The sequence below is a fragment of the Arachis ipaensis genome, chromosome B6 (assembly GCF_059453495.1).
Source record: "Arachis ipaensis isolate K30076 ecotype BB chromosome B6, ASM5945349v1, whole genome shotgun sequence".
In the NCBI taxonomy this organism is placed as follows: Eukaryota; Viridiplantae; Streptophyta; class Magnoliopsida; order Fabales; family Fabaceae; genus Arachis; species Arachis ipaensis.
Genome location: NC_142441.1, coordinates 59529096 through 59535770, shown reverse-complemented (window position 1 = coordinate 59535770; position 6675 = coordinate 59529096).

Below are 6675 nucleotides of genomic sequence, written 5' to 3'. Positions count from 1 at the left end.
GGGTTGCTATGAACTTTGATGATTGTAGGAAAATATGAGAAAAAGAGAAGCAAAAGCACTATCAAAGGATCAAGAGAAGCAAAGAGGAAGCTTATGACAAAAAGGAATCATGCTTATGCAAAACTGTAGCAGAAAAGGATGTCATGCGTATGCATCTAATGTGCGTACACACGTTTGTAGTTTGGTGTCCAACACCATTATCATGGTGTACAACACCAAAAGGGAACAGAGGCCACATACTCAGCATGAAGGATCTCATGCATACGCATTTCATGCACGTATGCATGTTTTCAGCTAAAAAGGTCTTAATGCGTACGCATCCCACATGTGTACGCACGATACCCAGTTCGCGTCTAACACCATTATTTTGGAATGAAACGCGAAAATGGAACAGAGGCACATTTTTAATTTGGCTCTCCATGCCATTAGTTTGGCATGCAACGCTACAATGGGCCTAACTCCCAGTGTTCCAAATTCTTCACTAATTCTTCAATTCTTTAAGATTCTAAGCAGTTAAATCAGGATTAGCACAAGCCCATGAGATCAAACTCAATTAAGTTCTGAATTTAATATGAATTGAATTTGAATTTGCATTTGAATTTGTAATATGTTATAAATAGGGAGTGAGAGAACACTGTGGGGCGGCACATACACAGACTATAGACGCTTTTCTTTTCACTTTCATTTTTTTTCGTTTTTTGTATTTTAGTTTGTGTTCTCAGTTATGAGGCACTAATTCTCCTTTATTGAGGAGAAGAGCTCTGTTATCTCTAATGGATTAATTGTTCTTTCATCTCTATCTTTGATTTATGCATTATTGCTTCTTAGGGAATAGTTTTCGTTCTTCATTTTAAGGATTCAAATCTATTGAAAAATAGTTTGAATCTGACTTGAATTATATGAGATACTTGAAAAAGTGATCATACTAATTGAGCTTGAAAATTCTCTCCCCCTGTTCTTGTTATTTTAAATTTGGAGTTGATAAGTGACATATAATCACCTAATATCTAGATCCATAGATTTGTGTGTGCTAAGTCAGAGAATGTGCTTCATCTTTTTTCATGAGCAATTGATCAAAAAATTGGTAATTGATTATGTTAAGAGAAATTAAATCACCAAAAAATTGAGATTCAATTACCTATGATTTGTCAGAGATCTATAATTACATGGTTGGAAAAGAGGTGAAACTCATTGATCTGGAGGATTTAACATATTTGATTCTCAACATTCTATCTCATCTTATCTTCTTAGTTGATTATTATTGATTGTCTTTAATTCCTTTATGAACTTTATTCTTATTTCATTTTCATTTTCAGTCATTTACTTTACTACCAAGTCATTTAGTTTTCTGTTTATGTTTCTTGATTAATCATCATCCAAATTTGAATCGTCTAACTAGAATAATTAGTTAATCATTGCTTGCTTAATTTGTTAATCCTCGTGGGAATGATAATCCAATCACCATGGTATTACTTGATGCAATTTGGTGCACATGCCGATAAAATTGATATCAAGTTTTTAGCGCCATTGTCGGGGAGTAATTGTGATTAACAACTACCACATTATTTGATTACCTAGATTAGACACTTTTTGTTTTTGTTATTTACTTGTTTTTCTTATTCTTTTAGTTTTGGTTATCTACCTATTTGTGTTATTGCCTCATTCGAAATTTTTTTCACTGTGACATGGGGAATCCCAATTTCTCTTTCTCTTGGTGTTGTGTTTTTGTAGAATAATCAAAGAATGATGGAGTTTGAATCACCCATAGAACAAGAACACTATATGGGATATTCCTCAGGACCACAAAATGATGCATATTTTTATGAATTGAGGAATTATTCAGATTCTGATTGAAAAACAAGGCCACAGAATGATTCATATTCCCAAGGGTGGAGCAATTATAAGGAATTTGGTTGGGGAAGTTAAGAACAAAGAATGATGAAGTTTGAGCAAGTAAGCTACATGGGATACTTTCCACCACCACAAAATGATTCACATTTCCATGAACTATCTAGATTGTGGTTGAAAAAGTCAAGAACAAGGAAACTTCAGTATTCCATATCTCATCCATAAAGAACCATCATCTCTTGATCTTGCCTGGAAAGACTACAGCAAATAGCTACTACATTTACACAAGAATTTTCACCCTCACCTCCTGATTATTTATATAAAAAACCTTCACCACTTGAGCTTGCCTTAGGACAACTCTCCCAAACCACATCCACATTCATACAACAAACCCAAAATTTTATGCAAGAAACCATGGCCAACTTTAAGAACCAGGAAGCCTCCATTAGGAATCTAAAAGTTCAAATGGGGCAAATTACAAAACAACTTGCTGAGAGATCTACTAATGCTTTTCCAATTCCTAACCCAACAAATGCAAAATCTTTTCTAAGAGAAATAATTCAATATCCTACAAAAGAATATGAGAAAATCAATCAAAGGAGTTCGTCATCTAGTGAATTAGAGAACACTCCACCCTCACATATCGATAAAAAGAGTGCTTATTGGGAGGCAACCCAATATTTGGTAACTTTTTTTCTTACTCTTTTCTTTAATGTTCAACTAATCTTGATGTGTATTGCATGGAATAAGTTTGGTGTTAGCACACAATAACATGAGTTTTTATCCTCACTGGGTGCTTGGCACAAATTCAAGTTGAATGTGCATCACTATGTTTGGTGTCACCACACCAAGTTTGGTGTTGCCACCTTTTCTTCATGCAAAGTATTCCATATTTATGCACTTCTATTCCATACAATCACATTGAGTAGTTGCATCTTTTGTTTTCATTTAATTTTTTTTGGTAGTCTCTAATATGCCATAGCATGCATCATAATTGTTTCTTAAATTTTCATGCATACAAGGCTCTCATAAGCTTGGTGTTTTTATATATATGCATGCATACAAGGCCTGCATTTGTTTTTAGTGTTTATATATGTTCATGCATGCAAGGCTCTCATGATTATTTGCTCTGTTTTTGCATGTATGAATGCATTTACATATTTGCTAAGGCACACTCACTTTGGTGGCATGCATAGATAAATTCTCATCCATTTTCCTATATTCATATATCACATGCACAAAAAGCAATGAGGTTTAGTTAGCAAAATCCCAAAATGAGTAAGGTACTAAGTTTGGTGCACACTCTAAGTCTACTGGGACTTGGCATACTATTGTACACATTCACACTTATGCATGCATCTTAGTCTAGTTTAGTTGTTTCTTTAGCTAATCCACTTCATGCATCTTACTTGCACCATGCACATTGTGACAATAAGTTTGGTTTTTCCGTGCAAAAAAAAATCTTTAGTTTTTTTTTCACATTTAATTAAGCTCTTGAATCATTCAATGACTTTGACTAGATAATCATGACTATTCATAATTTCATTACTACTATTGTTCTTTGTTGCTTGAAGACAAGCAACTACTCTAAGTTTAGTGTTACTAGAAGGACAAAACAGGAGGTAACTTTGTTTTGAGCTTTAATTCTTTATATATGCTTTTGTCTTTGGTTGATAATCATGACTCATTTCTTTTTAGTTCATCCTACTTTTGAGATTTCTTGCACCCACTATTTTTAAGCAAATGCAACAAAGGGTTTTTGAAAGGAAAAAGTTGAAATTTTTTTTTTAAAATTTGGGACAAGTAAGATTAAAAAAAGTGGAGGTTCTGATAGTGTGATTGTGTAATAAGGCTTCATGCTTGTGAAAACTTGCAAGGAAGCTCTGAGACATGAAATGAAGTTTAGAGAAGTATTATGAAGGTTCTCAAAAATCTATAACACTAAGAAGCAGTAAGAAAAGAAAAAGAGATTGAAAAAAAAAATAAAGGACAAGGCCCAAGGTTCTGAGCACCAATGATTAGGAAGATGAAAAAGAAATAAGACTCAAAGAATTATTCTCCTAATTAAGTGCTTGTGATGTTGCTGTGTCAAGGAAAGAGGCTTAAGTAAGTAAATCTTAAGGGTGCTTCAACACCCAATACCTTGAACCAACTGGTTCGGGAGTGTCGATTGAAATCTCATCTTAAAAAGTCACCTTGAGATAGAGCATTTATAGTCAAAGTCAAGTATCCCAAAAAGAGCTGAAGAAAAAAAAATAACGATCACAAAAGGAGAAAGAAAAGAGAATGATGTCTTCAAGGTGACAATCTATAAAAAGACTTCCATAATATTATCCGAATAAAATTTCTAAGTTCAAAGACTTCCAAATGTAAGGACTAATAAGCACTGGAATCCTTACATGAGTATACAATTTGGAGTTCACCCCACTATCACTTGATCACTTCATCCACTGAGATACCACGAGCAAGTCTTCAACCCATTCCAATCAAGGGAATCTTTTATGCATAGTTTTTTTCCTTACTTGGGGATAAGCAAGATCTTAAGTTTGGTGTTGTGATGCATGAACATCTTTGATAAAGTTAGTGATTTCCTTATTTCTACCAAGATTCTTATGATTTTATCGGCAAGTGCACCGAATCGAATCAAGTAATACCACGGTGAGTGGGTTATCATTTCCATGATGATTAACGGATTAAGCAAGCAATGATTAATTGATTATTATAGTTAGACAATTCATAATTAAGTGATGATTAATCAAGAAACATAAACAGAAAATTAAATGACTTGGCAATAAAGTAAATGAACTTAAAGTAAATTACTGAAAATGAAAATGAAATAACAATTAAAGCTCATAATACAGTACGGCTCTGAAATCACATATTGTTTCGGGACAACAACCCTACAATGCTTGGAGCAACCTCGACACTTTATTGTATGACTCTTTCCAATCTCTGTATATTTGCACAATTGCCTTTTGCTTCACCATCTAGACCTTTCTATACGAGGGTTTAAAGTGATAGCTTTGCCTAACTGCACCTTGTAGAATAGAGATACTGACGGATGGGCTGGACTGTAGTAAGGCCGTGATGACACTACAGATGAGATTGCTGTCCAACTGTCGATGGTGTTGAGACATGGTGGGTGCTAGACACGTATGCGCACCTCCAAACTTACGCACCTTCCTAACGAAATAAAATATACATGGTAGGCATTTATAACAAATATAATCATGATAAATAAGAAACTACACCCAATTAAATTTGAACTCACCAATAACCGAGATTCTGTTAGAGAACAACACGGAGACTCCAAGGACATCCTGCTGCAAATTGCCGACAATGCACATGGTACTTTAATTGATCCAACTCCACGACTCGGTACTCAACACTTTTACGAATGCTGTAATTCTTCACACCATACATTACTACCTCTTTGTTTTTGAATCTGTGGCCAATCCTAAACTCCACACCACCGTCTAGGTTGTAGTAATCTCTACCCATGTTGGAAAATGGAATTTTCTCATGCATCACATTCAGATCCATTATATGATAGTGTCTGGGTACGGCTAATAAGGCCAGAATTAGGTGAGGAGCAGGTAGAAGATACCGAACTGATGCGTCAACTGGCGTCTCTGGTAGAAACTCTTCCTCCCCATCTTCTTCAGAAGAACAACTATCATTGTTATTGGCAACATATTCCTTATCGGACTCCTCACCATCCACGTCCATGTCTTCCACTGGACTAGTACAGTGTAGCGGTGGTGGTGCAAGAGGTGGGTCATCCTATATGAAATTCGAGTAGCCAAATCCACCACCGCCGACGTCACAAACCTCCATAGAAAGCTCTATCACTTGTTCCGCCATGATTCTTCCACGGATGTCAAACATGAGGCACATATGTTTGTCGCCATGAAGCCAAAACAAACGAAACCAAGAAACTCTATTTTCCATCGGTGCTAGCAACCTATGTCCAACCTATTTGCTTCTGCTAGCACAAACGCTCCTCAATATCAGACTCTTTAGCTCGGACAAAGAACTTACTCGCCGAGTGCGCAACAGAATGGAATTATCACACTCAAATATCACCTAGTGTCACTGTTTCTCATATGACAATTGGGATACACACTTACAACTATAAATCCACTATTACTAGACATTTTTTCTTAATTTTTGGAAGAAAAATGGAAGAGAAAAAGAAGTGAAATGTTTGTGGAAAATACAAATAGTTGCAGTTAATTTGTCGTACTGTATCTCGTTTACACTATAACATTGTGTATATCTCTTTTACATTGTAAACAAGATATATATGTTTCACATAGCGTATCCTATCTCGTTTATAGTGTAAACGAAATACACATAATCTTATTTCATTTACACTATAAATGAGATAGGACATAGAATTCAAATCGGTAAAAACGTTAAAAATTACATATTTTCATAATTAAAAAATTTATTTTATTTATTTAAAAAAATCCGTGTTAACCCTTCTTTTTTCACAAAAAAAATTGATTTTTTTCAACTATACTAAAAATATATTAAAATTAACTACTAAAATTTGTAATTAATATAAATTATATATTGAGATATGAAATACTCATTAAATATAAATTAAATTATATATATATTTATCTATAAATACATAAATATATAATAACAAATTTAATAATTGAATTTTTGTGTGCTCATTTATTTCACGGTATTTAACTTACTAATAATAATTATTAATTAATAATAATATGAAAACAATTCCGTTATGTCTAGTAGTCTATAACTCTATATCATTCATACTAGACATTTTTTATATTAGTATTTTTAATAATTAACATA